Here is a 25,552-nt window from a genome sequence, read left to right on the forward strand (position 1 = left end):
CTCCATGACGCCAATTTGTGGCAAAACACTGAAAGGCAAGACAAACTTAAATCAATCAATTGATACTTCATAAAAAGAGTAATACACCAAATATATAATCCACCTTCTTCACACTATCACAGTAACTTATATTGTTATTCAAAATCGGAAATGAGTCAAAGGCGCATCAGGGCTTGGAAAACATCTTCAGAGGCAGCTGAATCTTAGCAAAATATAAAATAATGAAAAAGGAGAAAAAAAGACTTTTGAGTCAAGAAACGTCCATTCATAGGCTTGACTTCAATTGCTATTAGTGTCTTCTATCTCGAGTTCATCTTCAGCAATCTGGGTTCTATTATGTTAGTTCCATTTTTATTAAAGATATATAGAGTCTACTTTTATGGCTTTAGTGCACTCTGCAGCCCGCCCACACACAGGTGACCCCTTGTATCTGGAAGCCCTGCAGAGCTCCTGCACCCAAAGTCAAATGCACATCATACCATGTCTGTGAAATCCAGGTCTGGCCTTGGCTATGTCACTGGAAACAATCCATGTGAACTACTTGTTGCTACATCTGACCTTCAGCATTCCATCTCAGTGCTGGCTGGCCAAGGGCCATTAGTTTGGGTCAGCTACAAGCAATTGTGGGATGAATTTTCTGCCTAGAAGTGAAATTGGACAGCAAGGAACTGGTCTACTATGATCTGAATTCAACCAAACTCCCAATACAGATATCTCCCCATATTGTAAATGACATTCAGTCATCTGCAACCAATTTGCAATATATTTCTCTCTTTGTCTACATCAACATGGAAAACATTATTGTGTCAAATTTGGGTATTGATACGGATTGGTAGTATTGGAAGGATTTGCCCTCAAGTATCCTTTGAAAGTAGAATCGTCAAAACCAGTCCAGATACTCTATGGCAGGGCGTTGACTCTGCTACTATTGATAAGAAAATACATCGTCAACAATATTCCACACCTCCAGTGCCCTAAAGGTTAATTGAAAAACATTGAACTTCAAATAGAGATGTTTTTGCAACACCCCTTATGATCACTAAATGATATAGACTAGCCATTGATAGAACTTCCACAAGTTGATTTAAATAAGGAAGTGGAATGATATGGTTGTTATAGCTTCCATCTACAGGAACCTGAGTGGAGACCATGGAGCCCTTTCTATGTAGGTGAAATAACAGCCCTGAGCAGCAGTTGTACTAGCATCACTACATAGAAATTTCAGCTTTTATGGCCCTCACTATAAGCATTGCGACCAAAAGTCAAACATATTAGTTCTTTCTTTACCAGATCGTCAAGAATGAACTAAAAAAATTGCGAGTGAAGAACTAGAAAACCAGGATCTGAATTCGTAGTCTAAACTGACTCTGCTTTAGATCTGGATTGACACCAAATCAGTGTGTAGATCCCTAAGGCTTAAATTCGGATCAGCAGGAATAGGATCTAGGACCTTGATCCTAATGTGCACCCCAAAAACCGCAGATCAGATATAACCAAAAAAACAAAAAAAATGCACACCCCAAAAAGAAATGCCTTGTAAGTAACGAGTTGAGAAACTCAAAGCGCCTTTATTATCATTACAAAATCAGTACAAATGTTTATTTGTGGTGGCAACTTACAATAGAAATAACAAGATTTATCATCTGTTAGCCACTCATTCACAGGAAAAAAAAGGAGTAAAAAAAAATATACAATCCACTTTATATGCACATCAGGTCTTTCCAGTTAAAATGCCAGTCTTCAAGTAGGCATCATACTATTTTTTCACTTATAGCAGCCTGGTTCATACTGGGATTGATCTCTCTTGAAAGGACGGTGATGATTGATACCACGAGGACTTCCTTTTGAAATTTCGATCATCATTATCCCTACAGTCACCATTGAGGGTGCTTCTGCAGTCTCTGGCCACAAGACACAAGTGTTTCTGCCGAACACAACAGCTTTTTCTTCTTGTTGGGATCACCAGCCTCTCTGTGAAGCAGCTCCTTCTTGCATAAATCTTGTCCATCAAAGGTTGTACTAGATAACTCAATACTCTTCCGTTTCCTATCTGTTGCAGCCTTGCTACGATGATGCTCATGATTTTGATATTGGAAGAGCCTCCGATCTTGCTCTGTACTAGACTTCTTAGTTTGGTGGAACTGATTGCTGTGGTGTGAATGCTCTGAAACCCCAAAACTACGACAATGAAACAACTCAAATAATAAGCAAGCAATAAATGAAATGAAATTGCATCTTAAGAGGGAAAAGCAACAATATCAGTACTTCTAAAGCTATAACAACGATAACTGCAAAATAAATTATATCAGACTTGAAAGCTAACATATGTGGGACTGTTGGTAATACATCAAAAGTAATTCAATTCAATTAATTGATGGGGGAAAGATTCCTTACCTGGATTTGCTTTCCCTTACTTGAAGTATTCGCAGCGGAAGTCTAGATCCACGTTCTCGTTCCACCACCAAAGATTTACCGGCGAGATTCCACAATCACTGGGAAAGGGAATAATATCCACAACCCAAATGCCGTGGATTAATGGAATGAAGATCAAAAACTAGGAAAGAAAAATTTCTAAGCCTGCGATTCTAAGAGAGAGGGAGAGAGAGAGATGGAGCCGCCGTTTTTCAGAGATTCGCTCATGCGAATGAATCACTCAGTTACATCCTCACTAATGCGGTGGTTACCAAAATATATAACCCTATTTTGTAACCGCCCTAATAGTGAGTTTCCAATATTGCCCTTGGGCATTTAATTTATTAATCAAATTAATAAATTCCAACAGCTCCCACTTGCACAAGGGCAAGTGTTAATCTTTCAATGTGTCCCGCAGACACACTTGTATATCCCGGATATACACATTCAATCTCTCTCGCTATGTATCCCGATACATAGACCTCTTGTGTCCCGCACACACATGCATATCCCGTATATACATATATATTGATCTCTTCACTATGTATCCCGATACATAGACCACTTGTGTCCCGGACACTAATATCCACAATCATACCGGCAAAATGGGTTGTGCGACCGGTGATATACACACCACGCGTGAGCCCCAAACTAGAAACCTTCCCGAAGGCCGAATGGCACATCACTCATAAAAAAAAAATCAAATAAGTATTAGTATAACACAGTGTCCTAGGTTTATTCAAACTCACCAGACTAAAGGTATCTCGATCCCTCTGAGAGATCACCTTCTTGTCCTTAAAATGTTCACTACCGTAACACATACAGGTTGGCGCCAAAAAACACTTTTTAGGGTGCGGTTGAATCAAACCTTTCCTTTCGCCCTGCACCATCACTACACTTAGGATTGACTCCTTTCCCGGTAGTGCCCCTTTAGGTCGAATCAATCATGACCATAGGTAACACCCCAAAGTAGCCACATCAACCCTTCGTTTCATGATGTCGTCGAAAGTCACTAAGAACACTAATGGACCATAAGGTCCAGGACTCACACAATGAGAGGAGCAGGGATCCATCCTCTCATTTCCAATGATCACTAAGCACACATAGTATGATATATGTGCTATGGTGGAGCATTCTATATACAATAGAACGTATGTCCATCTCAACACCATACAGGTCTTAGTCCAGTCGCAACCCCTTGCGCCTAACCCGAGTTTCTTTATTGTCGCCACCCTAGCGCCACATAAAGTACTCGCACTTGGCTCCTATAGGCAACATGAATAGTGGGAACATTCATGTCGATTCTCTTCACAATAGAGAAACTCATCTTGATTCCAAATCAAGGGGACATCATGATTATGACTTGACCTACACAAAGTCATTCACAATCCGTCTCATCTCTGCTCGCCTCCAAGGCGCCAGAGGCGAATGCTCTTGTGAGTGAGCCATTCTCTTGCCTATTGACATATGTTGTTTTATGCTAGAAGAAACACAATCACACAGAAAGTGAATAAAAAAAAAAATGCTGGAATGAACTCATATTATTCATTAATAAGAAAGTCTCAAAGACAAAAATAAGTCACAATCTACGCAAGCCCAAGGATTTTACATGAGAAATAAAAACATCCTTGGCTATAGGTTTGGTAAGAGGGTCAGCTACCATCAAACTAGTAGATATGTGCTTAAGTACAACTTTCTTTCTTGATGTAATGTCTCTAACAAAGTGATATCTCTACTGTATATGTTTGGTCTTCCCATGATACTTGGGGTCCTTGACATAGCTAAGAGCTGCCGTACTATCACAAAGAGACAAGGGCAGCCTCTTTGGATGTTATCACAATCCCAAAGATGTCGAAGGAATCTCCTCAACCAAACAGCCTCTTGAACCGCAGCTGAGCATGCCACATACTCTTCTTCCATGGTCGAGAGGGATATACAAGCCTGCTTCTTGCTACACCACAAAATGGCCCCGCCATTCAGCAAGAAAGCATATCCAGAGGTTGATTTGCGCTCATCGATGTCTCCAGCCCAGTCGGCATCACTATAGCCAACTAACCGCAAATCCGATCCTTGGTAACACAACATGTAGTTACTCGTTCCTCTCGAGATATCTCAATATCCTCTTGATCGCTTTCCAGTGCTCTATGCCCGGGGTTTGATTGGTATCGACTAACCAAACCCACCGCATAACAAATATCCGGCCTAGTACACATCATAGCGTACACAAGGCTACCCACTGCACTGGAATATGGAGTTCTTTCCATCTTGGTTTTCTCCTCTGGAGTCTTAGGACCCATATCAAGGCTCAAATGCAAACCCTTCTCCACTGGAGTATCAATTGGTTTGCGGTTGTGCATCTGTATCTCGTCAAGACATTGTCAATATAGGTCTCTTGAGATAAACCCAAGTAATCTCTTTTGCCTATTTCTCGACAATCTTGACACCAAGCACATAGCTTGCTTCACCCATGTCCTTCATATCAAATACGGAGGACAACCATTTCTTAATGGTTTCCAATAGCTCCTTGCTATTGCTAGCCATAAGTATGTCATCTACGTACGGTGTCGAAATGACATAATTATTATCGATCTCTTGGTGTAAACACAGTGGTCTTCCTCAAGCATGGAAAAACCATTTTCCATCATAGCTTGGTGGAAGCGCACATTCCACTGTCTAGATGCTTGCTTTAAGCCATATATGGACTTCTTAAGCTTGCACACTTTGCGCTCAAGTCCATGTGCTTCAAAGCCTTGAGGTTGATCCATATAGATCTCTTCCTCAAGTTCTCCATTGAGAAAAGCAGTTTTTACATCCATCCGATAAATCTCCAAGTCCAACCGAGCAACAATGGCTAGTATGAGGCGAATTGAGGCAAACCTAACCACGGGGAAAAAGTTTCCTCATAATCAACGCCCTCTCGTTGGGTGTAGCCCTTAGCCACTAAACGAGCCTTGAATCTCTCAATAGATCCATCCGCCTTTCTTTTGATCTTGAGAACCCACTTGTTCCCAATCGCCTTTCGGCCTGGCGGCAAGTCAACCAAGTCCCAGACATGATTAACTTTCATCGACTCCAACTCTTCCTTTATTGCTTTTAACCATTCCTTTGAGCTTGACCCCGCAAGAGCTTCCTGCACGCTCTTTGGTTCATGCTCATCGACTGAAATCATCTCACAGTCGATCTCTTCAGGAGTTACCATATAGGCTTCATCCTCTATGTCGAAACGTCGACGAGGAACTAGCCCGCGCCCACTACGGCGCAAGTGCATGTCAGATTGCTCACCGTCTAAGGTAGCTATCACATCTACACTCCCACTCCCACTAGGATCTTCTGGATGAACCCCGGGTTCATTATCCGAGAATCTGAATCCCCGGAGTGACAAGACCACTATCTTGTATCTCAAAGAATTCCGATGATTCTTTGTTAACTCCTGAAAGAGATGGAAAATCATTCTCCAAGAATGTTGCATCCCTAGACTCAAGTTCCGTTCTCCTCTCACTCTCATCTAGTCCAATGAAGACATGGCCCTTTGAGGGTTCGGAATATCTCACAAAGATACACTTTCTTCCTCGGGGTCCAAGCTTTCCATATTGGTGAGAAGTAGAGTGAACATATGCTGCACATCCCCATGCGCGCAAGTAACTCAAATCTGACTTCCTTCCTGTCCACAACTCATATGGTGTGGAAGGAACCGATTTGGTTGGAACTCTGTTGAGGATATAGGCCGGTAGATTTGCCTGCGCCATCATGGATCTCACCATGTCTAGCAAGGTTCTATTCCTCCTCTCAGCAACCCCATTTTGCTGTGGAGTCCCTAGAATAGTAAGTTGTCTAGATATCCCCTTTTCATCACATAACCCTTTGAACATATCGGAGAGATACTCTCTACCTCTATCCGTTCTAAGAGTTTTAATCCTTTTATCTAATCGATTCTCAACCAAGCTCATGAATTTCTTAAAACATTCCGAGCTTCGACTTATGAGAAATTAGATAAATGTGACCATACCTTGTATAGTCATCTATGAATGTGATGAAATATGACTGTCCTTTTCTAGTATGCACATTCATGGGTCCACACACATCTGAATGGATAAGTTTTAAAGGAAGAGAGGCTCTCAAAGCCTTTTTAAATGGTTTTCTAGTTGCTTTTCCCTGCTAGACATGACTCACAAAGTTGGCAAATCAGATAGTGAACCTTGGCCTAAGAGACCTTCTCTTGCCAACCTTGTTCATCTTATCTAAGCCAATATGTCCTAGTCTAGCATGCCACAAATCGAATCAATACACACGTATTTTGGCAAACAAAAGCATTACTAGAATTAAATGAATAATCAATTGTATCCAATACAATGAAACCATTATCAAGAAAACCATAACCATAAACCGTATCACCCAGATACAAAACCAAAGAATTGTTTTCAAATACAACTCTAAAACCATGTCTTAAAAGATAAATAATAGAAACAAGATTTCGCCGAATGTCCGGGAGCATACATCACATCATGGAGTAACAGCGTCCGGCCACCTCGCAAAACTAATTTGCATGTGCCTATGCCATGAACCTCCACGCTTGAGCTGTTCCCCATCGTTATTCTTTTGCTTCCTCTTGGAATACGACGGTATTCCACGAAGCTCGAGCGTTCCCTTGTTATGTGTTCTGTCGCGCTTTGAATCAACAATCCACAAAGGATTTAGTTCAACAAGCATAGTAGAACTTGTTACATAACAAGATGAGGTATAACACACAAGACATACCTCTTGCTCGGTGCAATCACGAGCAAAATGACCGGGCTTTCGGCACTTGAAGCAAATCAAAGCTGATTTCTTCTTGCCAGCACTAGTCCCCCTTGAACGCTTGGGCCCACTTTTGTTTTTGTTCCCACCCCGGTTACTTTGCTTGGACCGCTGAGGTTGAGCTTTCTCTCTCTTGTGCTTGAAGCCTCGCACCCTTACTAGTGCTAGCTTCAGCAAAGCAAATACATCGCTTTGAGGGGTATCGGCCAACATCCGATCCTCATCAAGCTCAAGGTGCTTGGCAGCTTGATCGAAAGTCTTGACCTCATCGGCATGAGTCAAGAAGATCTTCATATGCTCCCAAGTCTTTGGCAATGACCCGATGACTGCGGAGACTTGCTCCTCATCGGTCTTCCGGCGCCCACATGCGCTCAACTCACTAATCATGTTAGACATGATGGTTATATGCTTGCCTCATGGTGTGACCCTGGCGCATCTTATAACCATCAAAAGTGAGTCCGAGCTGGCGGCCTCTTGTGGTGGAAGTCCCTCCATACCGGAACTTCACAGCCTCCCACAAAGACTTTGCAGTCCTATGCTTCTCATAACGAAGCATCAGGTCATCCCTCATGGAGCTCGGGATTGTAATCCCGGCTACCCGGTCTTTCCTCTTCCAAGCATTGTATATATCAAGGTCCCCTGCGATGCTTGTGCGGTGGTACCTTCCTCAGGTGGGTTCATGGTCTGGTTTATGGTCTCCAGCATATCCTGCTCTTCCAGGAGATATTGCACCTTTCGGTGCCGAGGTCATAATTCCTCTCATTCAGCTTATCTCCTTTAGTGAGGTCAAGCAACAATGCTCTTGGTAGCAGCCATTTTTTCTAGAGATATTACATACAAGAATGAGTTCAATAAATCTAGCATAAAACACAACTCATGCAACAACAAATCACATTAGCATAGTCAACCTATGGGATAAGCACTTAAACCAAAAGAGATGCTAAAAAACATTCAATCAAATTCTCATGCAAACCCACATAGACTTATACACTAGCTTCATTACGTGCAAGAAACATGATTGATAGACCCATAAATAAAAAATAGTTTTATTAAAATAAAACATGCAATCATGTTCAAGCTATGAGGTGGTTCACACAGAACACTTCTACCTCATTAGGTCCCACTAGGCCCCATTAGGCCCTCAATGCCCAAACATCACACAGATTGTCGGGCCATTGGTGTCCAGTAAGTTAGAAACACATTCTGAACTGGACAGACCAATATCCAAAAAAAATCCATCTCCCAGACGGACTGCCGTCTGCCCAGACGGAATTCCGTCTGCCTTTTATGCCCAGACGGATGACCGTCTGCCCAGACGGAAATTCCATCTGGCATTCTGCGACCAGACGGATGACTGTCTCCCAGACGGAAATTCCGTCTGGGTCACTGTGACTACTCTGATAATAGACGGACGACCGTCTGGTCAGACGGTATTCCGTCTGGTCAGACGGTCGTCCGTCTTGTCCACAGTGACCAAAAAATGGCGATTTTTCAATTTTTCTTGAACGAAATTTTTCCAAAAAACGGTAATACACGTTTTTTCACTCAAAAAATCATCCAAAAACACATGAAAAAATCCAACAATAAATTTTAAACAAAAATTATCAACATGGATTATCAATTCATGCAAATCTTCATTAGGGAAATTCACAAGGATCTCCCACTCGGATCCGAATCAAAATTAAGGGTTTCCAAAAACCCTATCAATTCTCCCATGGGTTTCGTATTAAACCCTTGATCCTCCCATTGGATCCATACAATAAAATTAAACAATGGGGAGGAACAATAAACGTGGGAACCTATGGCTCTGATGCCAATGTTGGTAATACATCAAAAGTAATTCAATTCAATTAATTGATGGGGGAAAGATTCCTTACCTGGATTCGCTTTCCCTTACTTGCAGTATTCGCAGCGGAAGTCTAGATCCACGTTCTCGTTTCACCACCAAAGATTTACCGGCGAGATTCCACAATCACTGGGAAAGGGAATAATATCCACAACCCAAATGCCGTGGATTAATGGAATGAAGATCAAAAACTAGGAAAGAAAAATTTCTAAGCCTGCGATTCTAAGAGAGAGATGGAGCCGCCGTTTCTCAGAGATTCGCTCGTGCGAATGAATCACTCAGTTACATCTTCACTAATGCGGTGGTTACCAAAATATATAACCCTATTTTGTAACCGCCCTAATAGTGAGTTTCCAATATTGCCATTGGGCATTTAATTTATTAATCAAATTAATAAATTCCAACAGGGACAATATGAATTGAGGGTTTAAAACAGCTCAACAATGAAAGTTCATGGGAACCTGTATATATTAATTGAATTGCACAATGGTTAGGTAAGAAAACAATTTTATAGATATAACTCTCCAGGAAAGAGCAACAGAATAAGGTTGTTTTTTCTGTTGATAGGAAGGCAAAATTTTGACAAGAAATCACATAATAAAACAGAGAGGAGGGACTGCTAAGTGACCAGCAGTATCATGAGTCTCCTCCCTTACAGTTTGTCTTTAAGACACCACTATAACTGATCAAAGTCCCAAAAGAAAATATCAGGTTGTAGGGATGTAAAATTTTACTTTTACTAGCGATCATACCTTTGATGTGACAAAGAATCTGAAAGTCCAACAAGAGAACTTTGAAAATGGATCCTATAACAGGAACATTGAAGTCAGCAGCAGGATAACCAGAATGGGACATGGCACCATGATAATAAGCTATATATCCATCCATTCCAAGTGGTATGTTTGCCCCATACTTGACATGCGGAAGGGTAAAATGGCATCGCACGATCGCCGGGTATAAGATTTGGAGGGGTACTCCACTGGTGATACATATCTAGAACACATGAAACATTATTAAATACTGTCAGAACACATAAAGCATGATTTAGATAAAACACAATAACCAAGGGCAATAAACTAACCATTAACTGCAAGTGGGTTTTCTTTTTCTTCTTCAGTATGTTGTCCTTTCGCAGATTCACTGGCCTATCGGTCCCTGCCTCCACAGATGATTGCGGAACATTGGTGATAGCATCTTCTTCATCTGTCATTGCTTTTATATATAATGTTTCATCCCTTTTTGGTGCTGATGTCCTATCTCCACTTGATGCAAAAGAAATAGTGGAAGATAAGACTTTGCACTGCTCATAATCAGTGGAGTCTGAACCTGAATAAAACAACAACGTTCACATAACCATTTCTCTGTTATAATTTAACTAGAATTGCAAATTAGTGAAACACAAACCTTGGATTTTCATGTGACCAGAATTTCCTAACAACCGGTCAATAGTTGCCCTAACGGTCAAATTTGGCAGAAGATCATCTGCAAGCACATTTGCACCCCCACAAAAGCAAACAGATTTGGAAAGAATATGGTTCCGAATACCTGTTTGAAGTTCCATGTCAAAGTAGGCAAATTCAATCATATCGGGAGAACCTAAATGGCAGAACAAAAGCAATGAATGAAGAATAAGGTAGCTTATCAGAAATTGAGAACACTTACATCTATCACAGAAGCTCGAAAAACAACACCTCTTCGTTAGCATGGATCTACCATTACTTCCTTGCAAATAGGACAATGGAGTTCTGGTGGAAGTTTGGTGACAGATTTGGTGGAACTCAACACTCCAATTTCCTTCTCAAAAGCAGCCCTATTTTACAACAGAGTAGTCAATCTCCATGCCTTTGAACAAGTAATAAACAGTCATGAAAAGCTAAGGAACAAGATGCATCATGTAAAACACACTTACTCATTCACAACGACAACTGGATGAGATGTGGGTTTCAATCTTTTAAAGTCATAGTTGGGGTCACCATTTGTAGGGCAATCACGTATAAAATGCCCTGCACAGTCAATAGAAAATAATGAATGAGTTTTATTTCACAAATAATCCATATATGCAGATGGAGGTGAAAGTAGAACCATAAAAAACATTAACATACCAGATATTTTGCATCTATGACATACATAGCCTTGTGGAGGTGTCATCTGATCCATCCCACCCGGCCTATTATAAACAGATCATAATACTCAGAATTCATACATTGAATAGTGTTGTTCCATTGGCCTAAAATGAAGGTGTTGTCATTGTTGGCAACTTAAGTGGGCTTTGATATGGTACAGCAACACACAAAAAGGTTCCCAGAGAAAGAATCCAATTCAAATAAAGAAAACTCGAGAATCCCGTTTTAGAGGGTCTCTGTCGAGTTTTGATCAACCTCTTCATCAGATGGTCATCTAGTGTCCGATTGAGCCGATTTTTGGAGGAGAGCTTCACGACTTCGTGATCTTCAAATCCAACGGTGGGATTGTTCATTGGAGATCTCTAAGTTAGTCCGATTTGTACGTCAAAACACTCCTTGTTTAAGTCAGATAGGAACTCTGAGTTTGATTCAAACTCTGAGTTAAATTAATCTATAAAAGGAGAGCAAACTCCAGCAGAAGAGAAAGGACGTTTTGAGGAGCTTGAGAAGAGCGTGGGGGTCGAACCAGAAGACGTTGGTTGGCTTTGGAGATCTGAAGCTTGGGAATAAGAAGTCTTTTGTTTTGCTGAACAAGAAAGAAAGTGAAAGAGAAGGAAGAAGAAGCAGCAGAAGAAAAGAAGGGAACATGGTTGTATGGTTTTTTTAAAGAGAGAAAACTGAAAAAGATTGAAAAGAAAAAAAAGAGTTGGAGAAAAAGAGAAACAAGTATTGTTACCATGCATCTTACACAAGTTGAGGTAACCCGTATTCACAAGTTATTGTCTATTATTTTCTAGGTTATGTTTAATGATGAAGAACCTAGATCATGAATGTAATTTGGGGAACTTGAATTATTGGTTTACATTGTGATCTAGCAAGTTGGAGCTTGTCTAGGGGGTTGGGGTTGGTGCCCTTGTCTGAATTGCATTTTAGACTATAACAGGGATTGGTGTTCCTGGACTGTTGTAGCAGTCAAAATATCTAGGAGCGTATTGAGTAATAAACGAAACCCTAGGTAGGGTATTACTCCGTGGATGTAGGCAATTTGGCCGAACCATGTAAACTCTGGTGCATTGCGTTTTTTGTTTATTTTTCTTTGTTGCACATATTGGAGTGTTTTGATTGCAGAGTGGTGGTACACTGTCTGGTAGACCCATCCACATTGTGGTGTGTGGTGGACGTGTCCTTGTGCAGTTGATAGCTACGAGTGATACACTGTCTGGTAGACCCAGCCACATTGTGGTAAATTTCTGAAGACACTGATTCACCCCCCCTCTCAGTGTCAATCTGGGAATAACAATTGGTGTCAGAGCCAGGTTCCCGTGAAGAGAAGTATAACCACTTCGGGATTTGATCAGAGAGTTTGTAATAATGGCCACAAGTGAAGGCAGCTCCAAAGACTTTGGGAAAGTTCCTATTTTTGACGGTACAGGATATGTTTTTTGAAAAAGAAGAATGCAGATATACATTGGATCTCTAGGGTATGATATATGGCAGTCTGTGATTAATGGCTATGAGGAATCAGTAGCTCCGCTTATAGACAATGAAGCAAAAAGGGCTTATGCACACAATCTCAGGGCGTTAAATGCTATCATGTCTGGGCTGAATGAAGAAGTCATGGCTAAAGTAATGGACTGTGATACAGCTAAAGAAGTTTGGGACAGGTTGATAAGCATCTATGAAGGGGACATCAAAGTTAAGAAAGCCAAACTGCAAATCTTTAGAGCACAGTTTGAAAGTCTTAAGATGACTGAAGAAGAAGACATAGACAGCTATATGGTCAAAGTAAATAAGGTTGTAAACTCCATCAGAGGAGTTGGAGAAAAAATTGAAAATTCTATGATATGTCAGAAGATTCTCCGATCTGTGCTTCCCAAATATGACTCCAAAGTCTCGGCCATTGAAGAAGCCAAAGACTTGGATACAATCACTCTTTATGAAGTACATGGAACACTTAAAACCTATGAGATGAGAATTGAAAAGGGCAAGTTCATAGAGAAGGAAGTAGCATTCAAAGCAATGAAGAAGCTAAGGGTCAAAGAAGAAAAAGAATCTGAAGACTCTGATGATGAACTTATAGCTTACTTAGCTAGAAAGTTTAAGAAAGGAACAGGTAAACACAAGGGAAAAGCACCTTTTAAGTGCTTCAGTTGTGGTGGAATAGGACACTTTGCCTCTAAATGTCCTAAGAGAGGAAACATAGATGAAGAGGAAAAGAGAAATGATAGGAAGGGAAAGAAAAAATTCTTACCAAAGAAAAAGAAAAGCCATTTCAAAAGGAGAAGTCTTTCGACTAAGAATGAATGCTACTCCTCTGAAGAAGAATCAGATGAAGACAATGACTCAACTGATGAGGTTTTATTTATGGCTATTGAAGATGATGAATCACCTCAAACTAAAGAAAAGTCTGATGATAATGAAGACACTGAAGGTGAAATTGATTATGTTGGTGAGTTGTACTCTGCCTTGCTTGATCTCAAAAAGGAAAGGAAGAAAAATAGAGAAAATGAAGAATCAACTTGAAAATTCTGAGATAACAATCAAGGAGTTGACTGTCACAATTAGTGAATTGGAGCATGTTATAAATGACTCATCATCTTGCCTCTCTCTCAAGTGTAAAGAGTGTGAAGAACTTGAGAAAGAAGTTGGAAGGTTAAGATCAGAACTTGAAGGAGAACAAAAGAGGAGTTATTTAGAAGCTACCACATCATCCACTCCAGTTACATTGAACTTTAAGGACAAAACAGTTGAAAATCAATTGACAGGGACTACTCATTTTACTTATACTTGGGGAAGAGATAAGGTACTAGATGAGATCTTGAGTGTTCAGAGGTCACCTCATATTAAAACTGGTCTTGGATACTCAAAGGGGGAATGTTCAAATGTAAATAAGACCAGTGGAAATAGAAATACAACAAATCCAATGAGTCTTGATGAGGAGCACCAAAAGAATCCATATATTGGGAAGACCAAGCCAAAGATGAGTAAAGAAGGCTATACTGGAGCTTATCATAAAACATTTAATGGTCAAGGCTTTAATGGGTATTGTTATGGATGCAACAACTTTGGACATAAAGTGGCAAACTGTAGAAGACAAAACAAGGTTGTGGCATTCAACAACATAAACAGATTTGCTCCATTGGATAAGGTTAAAATAGAATGCTTCAGGTGTTTCAAGTTGGGACATATTGCAAGGTATTGTTGTACTACTCTTCCTTCACAAAAGGAGATAAATCTTCCCAAAAAGCTAGCTCAAAGACATGCACAAACAATTCAAAGAAAACCGAGGGAACCTATTGATGTATTAGATAAAGCAGTTTGGGTTGAGAAAGGACAAAAAGGAAAAATGATAAATTCTTTGGTAGTTCAAACAGCTTTCAAAGCTCATAGTAGTGTGGCACCTTGGATTCTTGATAGTGGGTGTTCCACACATATGACAGGTGACAAGAATAGGTTCTCAAGCCTTGATGTAGTGAAAGGTGGTTCAATGAGATTTAGCAACAATAATGGGGCCAAGATTGAAGGTAAAGGCTCAGTTAAACTAGATGAAGGAAAGTTAAAATCCAATAATGTTCTCTATGTGAGTGGGCTCAAACACAATCTTCTTAGTGTGAGCCAAATCTGTGATGGTGGATATGAAGTTCTTTTCACTAAAGAAGGTTGTGAAATCAAGAAGCCAAAAAATGGCAAAGCAGTGGCTTTAGGAAACAGAACAACCGGAAACTTATATGTCTTATTAAACAGGTGCAGGGTGAGTCAAGAGGATGAAAGCTTGTTATGGCATAGGAGATTGGGGCATTAAAAATTTCAAGAATCTTGCCAAGCTCAGTAAAAGGGAAGTTGTGAGAGATCTTCCAAAGATTAAAAGGCCTTCAAATCATGTATGTGGTCCATGTCAAAAAGGGAAGCAAACTAGAGCCACTTACAAGCCCAAGGAGTATCACATATGCAGCTCCCTTGATTTAATTCACACTGACTTATGTGGTCCTATGAGAACAGAAGCTTTTTGGAGGAGAAAGGTACTTCATGCTTTTCATTTATGAATGCACAAAAATGACTTGGGTATCCTTTCTAAAAGAGAAGACACAGGCATTGGACAACTTTATAGCTTTCAAGAAGGTAGTTGAAAATGAAACAAGGAAGTCTATAAAATGCCTAAGATCAGATCAAGGTAAGGAATATACATGGAGAAAATTTTCAGAATTTTGTAGTGAGCATGGCATAAAAATCCAACATTCAGCTGCTAGGACTCCACAACAAAATGGAGTAGTGGAAAGAAAGAATCGACTTGTTCAAGAGATGGCAAGAACAATTCTCTCTGAAAGTAATATATCAAAAATGTTTTGGAGAGAAGGAGTCTACAGTTCAGTCTACATCTTAAACAGGTGCATGGTGGGACCAAATAAATCAAAAACTCCATATGAAATGTGGTACAGCAGGAAGCCAACTGTGAAGCATTTTAGAGTTTTTGGGTCCAAATGTTTCATCAAGAGAAAGGAAGAAAATTTGGGAAAGTTTGATGACAGGACTAATGAAGGTATCTTTTGGGGGTATTCTTCTAAGAGCAAGGCATACAGGTGTTTCAACAAAAGACTTCGAAAAGTTGTAGAAAGCTCAGATGTGAAGATAGATGAAAATCTACCTCAGCCCAAATTTGTTGCAACTGAGGACTCGACCTTGGACAATGTTGAAGATAATGAAGAGTTTGAAAATGAGACTCCACATGGAGTAGAGTCCGATGAACATGAGTCTGATGTTGAACCAGAAAGAGATGGAAGACCCAAAGATAACAAATGGAACAAAGTGCATCCTCCTAATCAAATCATTGGCACATTAGATGAAGGGATACAAACAAGAAAGCTAAAGAAAAAGAAGACTATTTTCTCACTGATATCTCAAGAAGAGCCCAAGTCAGTCCATGAAGCTTGTAAAGATGAAAATTGGGTGAAAGCAATGAATGAAGAGCTTGACCAAATTGAAAATAACAACACTTGGGAACTAGTTCCTAGACCAACTGATAAGAATGTTATTGGCACCGAGTGGGTATTTAGAAATAAAATGAATGAAGAATGGCAAGTTGTCGAAACCAAGGCCAGATTGGTGTGTAAGGGATATGCTCAAGTAGAAGGGATAGATTTTGATGAAACTTTTGCTCCAGTGGCAAGGTTGGAATCCATTAGAATGTTCCTAGCTTTGGCAGCCTTTAAGGAGTTTAAAGTTTATCAAATGGATGTTAAATCAGCCTTTCTAAATGGTGATTTAGAAGAACAAGTCTACATTGAGCAGCCGGATGGATTTGAAATAGGTGATGATCCAAATATGGTATGCAAACTCAAGAAAGCATTATATGGTTTGAAACAAGCTCCAAGAGCTTGGTATTCATGACTTGACACTTACTTGCTACAATTAGGTTTAAGGAAAGGAACCGTGGACAGCAACCTCTATGTCATGGCTGAAGATTGTAGTAAATTGGTAGTTGTTGTGTATGTGGATGACATCATCTTTGGAGGTCACTGTGATGAAGTCTGTCAAGGTTTTGCAAGGAAGATGAGTAGAGAATTTGAAATGTCCATGCTTGGAGAGTTATCCTACTTCTAGGGTTTACAAGTAAATCAAATGGCAAGTGACATATTCATATCTCAAATAAAGTATGTTAAGGAAATGTTAAAGAAATTCATGATGGAAGATTGCAAACCAGTGGGAACTCCTATGGTGGTTGGATGCAGGTTGAGCTCAAGTGATGAGTCCCCCTCAGTTGATCAAACTCACTATAGATCTATGATTGGGAGTCTCTTATATCCAACAGCATCAAGACCAGACATTTTACAAGCAGTGTGTCTTGTGTCAAGGTTTCAAGCAAACCCAAAGGAGACTCATCAACAAGCAGTGAAAAGGATTTTCAGATACTTAAAAGGGTCTATGGAATATGGGTTATGGTATCCTAAGTCTAAAGACTTCACACTTGCAGCCTTCTCAGATGCATATTGGGCTTGAAGCATTGATGACAGAAAGAGCACTAGTGGAGGTGCATTCTACTTGGGGAGAAGTTTGGTTGCTTGGCATAGTAAGAAGCAAGATTCTATATCTTTGTCTACAACAGAAGCTGAATTTATAGCAGCTGCAACCAGCTGTACTCAAGTGATTTGGATGAAGAGACAAATTTCTGATTTTTGCATCAAATGTGATAAAGCTATAGCTATCAAGTGTGATAACATGAGTGCTATCAATATCTCCAAGAATCCAGTGCAACATTCTAGGACCAAGCATACTGATATAAGATATCACTTTTTGAAAGAAAAAGTGATAAAAGGTGAAGTAAGCTTGGAGTTTGTTCCCACAGAAAATCAAGTGGCTGATATCTTCAAAAAACCACTGTCCAAACATAGTTTTGAGAGATTAAGAGTAAAGCTTGGGGTTGTGGCTCAAAGGGGGAGTAAGTGAGAAAATACATAGAACATCATCTCTCCATAGGATAGGAAGGTGCGGTGGGCACTCCTATGGAAGAGTCTATGTAGGGGGAGCTCTATGGTAGGGGGAGCACAAAGCACCCTTTGTATTTGTTGTCAAAGGGGGAGAGAAAAGAGAAAAGGAAGTTGAGTTGCCAACAATCCCAAAGGGGGAGATTGTTGTTCCATTGGCCTAAAATGAAGGTGTTGTCATTGTTGGCAACTTAAGTGGGCTTTGATATGGTATAGCAACACACAAAAAGGTTCCGAGAGAAAGAATCCAATTCAAATAAAGAAAACTCAAGAATCCCGTTTTAGAGGGTCTCTATCCAGTTTTGATCCGAGAGAAAGAATCCAATTCAAATAAAGAAAACTCGAGAATCCCGTTTTAGAGGGTCTCTGTCCAGTTTTGATCAACCTCTTCATCGGATGGTCATCCAGTGTCCGCTTGAGCCGATTTTTGTAGGAGAGCTTCACGACTTCTTGATCTTCAAATCCAACGGTGGGATTGTTCATTGGAGATCTCTAAGTTAGTCCGATTTGTACGTCAAAACACTCCTTGTTTAAGTCAGATAGGAACTCTGAGTTTGATTCAAACTCTGAGTTAAATTAATCTATAAAAGGAGAGCAACTCCAGCAGAAGAGAAAGGACGTTTTGGGGAGCTTGAGAAGAGTGTGGAGGTCGAACTAGAAGACATTGGTTGGCTTTGGAGATCTGAAGCTTGGGAATAAGAAGTCTTTTGTTTTGCTGAACAAGAAAGAAAGTGAAAGAGAAGGAAGAAGAAGCAGCAGAAGAAAAGAAGGGAACATGGTTGTATGGTTTTTTTAAAGAGAGAAAACTGAAAAAGATTGAAAAGAAAAAAAAGAGTTGGAGAAAAAGAGAAACAAGTATTGTTACCATGCATCTTACACAAGTTGAGGTAACCCGTATTCACAAGTTATTGTCTATTATTTTCTAGGTTATGTTTAATGATGAAGAACCTAGATCATGAATGTAATTTGGGGAACTTGAATTATTGGTTTACATTGTGATCTAGCAAGTTGGAGCTTGTCTAGGGGGTTGGGGTTGGTGCCCTTGTCTGAATTGCATTTTAGACTATAACAGGGATTGGTGTTCCTGGACTGTTGTAGCAGTCAAAATATCTAGGAGCGTATTGAGTAATAAACGAAACCCTAGGTAGGGTATTACTCCGTGGATGTAGGCAATTTGGCCGAACCATGTAAACTCTGGTGCATTGCGTTTTTTGTTTATTTTTCTTTGTTGCACATATTGGAGTGTTTTGATTGCAGAGTGGTGGTACACTGTCTGGTAGACCCATCCACATTGTGGTGTGTGGTGGACGTGTCCTTGTGCAGTTGATAGCTACGAGTGATACACTGTCTGGTAGACCCAGCCACATTGTGGTAAATTTCTGAAGACACTGATTCACCCCCCCTCTCAGTGTCAATCTGGGAATAACAAATAGCATTCATACAAAATAATGACAAATATTATTGACTAAACATTAATACGTGGGAGATGGGAAAGTTACCATAACCCAAGCCTCCCATCGTCCTTCCACCTGTACCTCTTCCATTACCTCTACCAGAGGAGACATCCTTCTGAGTTTGCCTACAAATCCAATTAAAAAATTCAGATGTTGGAAATCAGAAAAAATATAAGACCATAAGGAATACGTTAAGAAAAAGTTACTATAACTTGATCAGCCAATGAAACCCGTGTAGGAAGAACATCTCACCATTGCCAATCCAATGCGGGAGTATTAAGGAAGAACATCTCACCATTGCCAATCCAATGCGGGAGTATTAACTAGTGCCCTAATTCTGCTATCCTCATCGGTTTCACTTGGCAAGGGAACATCCACCACAGGGTTACTACAAGAAGTTGGCAATACTTTTGGAATGGCATATATATCTTCACCAAAATCATCCCAATCCCAATCCAGTTCCTCATGCTGAATTTTAAATCAAGCAATTATTATATACGTCTACATCTACATCAATGGTGAAAAGCATTTAATAATATAGCTAGAAATGCTTACAAGTTTCCCAATGGATGATCGTGTCGTATCACAGTCTCCCTTTTCCTCCATGGACTTTGGCTTGCAATGTAAAATATAGAGCAATCATCTCACTGTTAATGATCAACCATCTTTGTCCTAGAGGCAGAAGTAGAAATGATCAAATACAGATGGAGGTTTGTCAAGGCTATTGTTGAGTCCTGATATTGTTTTATATTGATACTGACCAATGACAAAAATGATGAGTCAGTTTCATCAATCTTCAGTTCAATCCTTAAGTCTTCATATATGTCAGGTCTTTAAATGGGAACTTAGAACTCTAAATTGTGTCTTTAATGTAGTTTTCACAACGTGCAATTTTATTTGATAGCTAGAAATAAAAAATAAAATAAAAACATATATATATAGAGAAATAATGAAAGTTGGACCAAAGGCCTGAGAAATCGTACTTGGCTTTTTCAACAACAATATTCAGCATTAGGTTTTTAAAATTCATATTTTAAAATTTTCATAAAGTTTCCAATTCCCTTCCCATTTCAATCAGTTTTGAACCTTTGGTTGTAAAGACAATCTATTATCATTCGGAATATAAGAGCTGATCCAACTTTAATTCCATTTATAAGAAAACCCTGTTTGAATATTTATTATAGAGTTCTATTTCATTAAAGCTGTTGTAAATTAAAAATTAAAAATTTTAAAATTAAAAGTTCAAAACTGTGATGTACAATTAACATACCTGATATTTATTTAATATATTGGTTTTCTCCAATATCTTAATTGTGCAATTCGAGTCTTCATCCTCCTAATTCTGTCTAATATTCTGATATGTAATAAGAATGAGAGGTTAATGGATATGGTGTAAACTGAATTATTATAAATATATACGCTGCCGACAAGCTATAGTGTTTTTATTCATTCATTGATTGTGATGAATGCATACTCTTTGAATGTTCAACATACTTAATATGCATATTATTAAGAAAATTATTTTTTTGTCTTTCCCTACCTTCGACATGACATTCTTATCAAACATAATTAGGTAGATGTAGTTAAGGGTGTCAATTATATCGTGTGTTGTTTATCAAAATCAAAACCATGTTGCTTATACATTACCCAATAAATATGGTATGGTATCGATATGACAAAACTATATGGTTTGACAAATGGTACGATATTGGTACATATAAAACGATACAAATGAACCATATCACAATCCGATATTGGTATAATTTTAAAATAAAATTATATCTTAACCCGTATTTTTACTGGTAAGTGGTAACCAAAATATTCAATTTTTCCGGATAAAGTACCCTAAATATTCGAATTAGGTTTTTTTGAAAATTTTAAGGACATCCTAAGGTAAGTAAAAAATATAGACAAATACCAGATAGGACATTAAAATTTTAAAGACATCCTAAGGTAAGGGGTTAACTTAATTGATGGACATTAACATTTTATAACTAAGATGTTAAGTATTCAATTCTTCTTGGTGCCACTAACATGTAAATATTGTTCTTTGTAGTAGGCATAATTATTTTTTTATTTTTTGGATTTTTTTCATCTTCTTTTGTTTATTTATATTTAGCAGCATGTCAAGGTAAACCTTCGGTGTAGTTATTTAATTTGCCGAATTATTCATGGATAATTCGGCGAACACAAATAGTACAAATTGTTCACCGGAATATGCACTTTTTCTATTGATCCAGATTAATTCACGCCTTTAACACATAAGAATAAATATTGTAAATAATTATGGCCAAATAGAACCATTAGCAAATAATTCGACCTCATTTTAATAGTGTCAGAAAGGGCAAAAAAATCACTATATTTCACTCTTCCCGAGGGGCTCTCCATTATCGCAAGGGGGTGTAAGCGATTCTTCTCGAGGGGCTCTCCATTACTACAAGGGGGGTGTAAGTGGTTCTTCCCGAGGGGCTCTCCATTACTGCAAGGGGGGTGTAAGTGGTTCTTCCCGCGGGGCTCTCCATTACCGTCTGTGGGAACGACAGCTTCCAAGTCATGGTGAGACGAGCAAACAATGGGCGTACTCGGTAGGAAACCGTCGGGGATGACCATCACCAGGACGATCAAACACATCAAGAAGAAGGGGTCGAACGCTCGACCCAAGTGGAGCAGGATCCTCCCGAGGACAACCTGGTTCGATAACTATTACGCATCATTTTTTTTGTTTTGCATTTTGGTGGAAATCATCAAGTATCTGGTCAGATTCGGCATGTAAGTGATAACAAATTAGTATCTGGATCAGATTCCCATAACCTAAAGTCAAGATTGCTTTTGACAATAAAATGAGATAATTGTTTGACATACAATACCAATCAGTTCTTCTGGGCATATTTTTGGGATCCAAGAAATGATGATAGTAAATTTTTTGACAAGGACGTTTCCAAAATATTTACTTTACAGAGTATTTTTATTTTTATTTTTATTTCATGCATCACAATAATTGACTGGAGTAGGTTTTTCCAGGTCAAAAATGGGAGAAATCAATGATTGATTTGATACTAGCTATTTTTGGGTTCCTATTTCTTGCACAGATTATATGCTCTCTTGTGAAGCCTGTCATGGCTTTAGCTTGATGAATGAACTGTCCCAGTGTTGTCAAAATGCCTAACTCACAAGCACCTACTAAAGTAAAACTCAATTTTTTTTATCTGGAGCAGTCAATTTTTACTGATTCCTTCTAGGTGTGTGTGTGAGTGTGTTTTTAGCTGAGAGGCTTTTCTGATTCCAGGATGTCAGGGTACTACTGTGATCCACCGACCACCATTGTGCCAGCCGCATGGCCTGCCTCTTTAGTCGGTGAATGGTGACCATAAAATTTGAGATATATGCACAGTTACCATGAAAAAAAAATTGAAGAGGATATGGTGGCTATGTACAGAATCCGAACAATATTGAATGGTGCTTGTCAATATTAGGCATCATATGGTATGAGGATGATAGCATAGTATACCATTTTATCTTTCCATCTTCATTTATTCTCATTTGTGTACTTGCTTGCTGTCTTTAGTTGCAGTCATCCTATTGCAACTTCTGGCCTAAATTTCATGCTCCTTTGCCTTATTTGAACTCAAAATGGGGGTCAATAATCGATATGATGGCCAGATTTGTTCATTTGTTTGTTATATCAGAACCTATGACCAATCATTTTCAATGTCATAGCTACCTTAGCACCAGCTTGCTTGCTTTTTCATTTTCATATTAAATTGAATTTCCTCTAGATATTGTTGGCATGCAGAAAAAAAGTAGCTGGTTTGCTTAATTCAGTCCTCTGTTCAAGTTTACATTATAAAATGGTTAGTATAGTAGTTCCATATTTTGTACTTTTATATGTTTTAGAATGTATGTCTGTAAAGTTCTTGGAGCTCTGTACTTAAATGTGGATTGCACACTTTGTCTAGGCCCTGCTTATATGCTTATATGCTTATATAGTGTCACCTGTTTGACCACCCATTTGTATATTACCCAGTTAATAGTTTTACCCTAGTGCTTTGATTCGTCTCTTGATTTCATGCAGGCATTCCTTGAGCAGTATATGGTTAATAACAGTTCACCAGTTACCCCGGTGACACCATCTATCTGGTTCTGAGGTGCATTGGACAAGTCAGTGGGCGAGCGCTTCAGTTTTCCATTTAATTGTCTCTTGATCGGAGTCAGAACTTAAAACGCCCGTTGGTTATTCCATTCAAAGGGCAGGGTGCAGCAAGTGCTGTTACATGGCACTACATACACAAATCAGGGATAGGCTGCAAATACTTTGCTGACAGTAACCTTGTTAAACCCCCAGCTTGCAAGCTAAACATGCAAACTTGGCAAAGAAGTTTTCGGAATTTTAACATGAGTTTGATCAACTGATGTTCATTGGTTCACTTATTAAGGGTACGAAGAGAATGATGTTGGTCCTATACCAAATCTTGGTCTAGTCCATTTCTATAAGCAGGTCTCATTATCAGCTATCTGAGCCTAACAACTCTAGGAATGAGATTGTCAGTGATGGCAGAGCTGGGCCTCGTCATTGTTGTTCATTACCTTTAATCTAACCAATAAATGAAAAATAAAAATGAAAAATAAAAAAGAAGATAAATCAGAACCTAGTATTGTATGTGTTTTTTGGGTCTTCTTTCCAAGGTTCAAAATATCGGCCAAAAATCACGTGTCAGTGGCTGGCAACACCACTGACACGGCGACATTTTGCCAATATTTTGACGACTTTTGACAGTGGAATTCCATAAAATCGCTGGGAATCTTGTTGCTAGCCTGCTGCTTCACCTGAAACTAAACAGAGAGACCGGGGGGGGGGGGAGAGAGAGAGTGTAACAATCCCCGTAATTCTAGCCCAGGGTTTGTATTGCAGGTCTAATAACGCGAAGGTCAACCAGAATAAGTTGTGGAGTATATGGATTGATCCATACTTTGAGTACATGGATTTGGATTCTGCTGATGAAGAACCTGCTTTGCTTGGAATTCAAAGAAGAACCTGTAGAAACCCTGATGAACTAGGAAAGATGATCATCAGTTGGAGTTATGATGCATTTGAAGATGTTTGGAATCAAGGTAAGATCACCCCCACATGTTGTATAGGGTTAGGCTTGAGTTGGGGATCAACCCCTTGAGCAAAGCAGTACTGAAAAGTACTAGGGGGCGGTTGATTGGTCAATCAACCGCCCCAAGCGACCGCTAGGTCTGCTTGTAGGGTTTTAACCATGATTTCCCCCCAGTCTCATATATATAACAAATCCCGACCTTTTCACTCGTTATTCTATTCAGGATTGCTGCTGTGGAAGGTTAGGAGGCAAAAAACACGTGAGAGAAGCATGATTGGTGAAGAAGATCCAATCCTTCGTTTGTTTAGCACCTCAATCGGAGGTAGTTTGATCTCACACTCTCTATATTCTTTTCTCATCTCTTTGAATGATGTAGATCCAACCTCCTTGGGTTGGTGGTGAGTTAACTGTATTAGTTATAATCTCCATCTGTGATCTTGGTTAGATCATGTCTGAAAATGGATCCTTCCATTCGAATAAAGGATAGACCTAATTGAAGGAGATGATTTGAATATTGAATCATTAGAATTCTAAGGTTTTGTTTCGTGCTTGTGTTGTAGGCTCCTTAAGGATGAAATTCGGATTTAGATCATCCCAAAATTGACTTAAAATTGGAAGATCAAAAGTCGGAATTTTGGACTTAGAAGTAATCTGGAACAAGGTGGTCGCTTGACTAACCAATTGCCCCAAGCGATCGGCTAGGTCACAGTAGCTTTGTGAGGTTGGTTATTGCTTTGATTTGATTCATGTTTTCAATGTATCTTTGCAACTCTATTCTAGGTAATATATGAGGTTCTCTGGACTTTCATATTAAGAGGTTTAAGTGCAATTTCAATAGTTTATACGTTTCTACAAGTAAGGACACACTCTTATAAATCTACGATGATATGCTCTATGATAAACTATTTGATTTCTTATATATATCATTGCTGTTATAACTTGTTGTAGTTGTATAATTCAATGATTAGTAGTCGAATATATGTTGTAAATGATGTTTATATTTACTTTATTACTTTGTGATATAAAATGAATGATTATGTAATAATAGTTGGTGATGTGATGTAATTGTAATGGAATTGGTGTCCATTTGGATATCCATTGCTTGGGATATCAGAGGCTTTGGTATAGGACGCTACTTACTGATGCCCCCAGCACTATCATTGTCACATCCACCTAGCCGGTACCCCATCGGGCATACCCAGGTATGTGATCCACAGTCCCGATGATCAAGTATCGAGCAACCATGCCTCCCACATACGCGATAACACAATCATGAACGATAATAATCATGGTTTAATCATATAATAAAGAATCATGAATAAGATAAAATAGATAATCTGAGTGC

The 25,552-nt window shown here is 39.2% G+C and overlaps 1 pseudogene; it reads right to left on the reverse strand.

Annotated features, from left to right (window-relative positions):
• Positions 1-1,874: 1,874 nt before the first annotated feature.
• LOC148999489 (E3 ubiquitin ligase PQT3-like) lies at positions 1,875-19,714 on the reverse strand (annotated as a pseudogene).
• Positions 19,715-25,552: the final 5,838 nt, after the last annotated feature.

The sequence above is a fragment of the Hakea prostrata genome, chromosome 11 (assembly GCF_041222555.1).
Source record: "Hakea prostrata isolate BN-2017 chromosome 11, UWA_Hpros_2, whole genome shotgun sequence".
NCBI classification, from domain to species: domain Eukaryota; kingdom Viridiplantae; phylum Streptophyta; class Magnoliopsida; order Proteales; family Proteaceae; genus Hakea; species Hakea prostrata.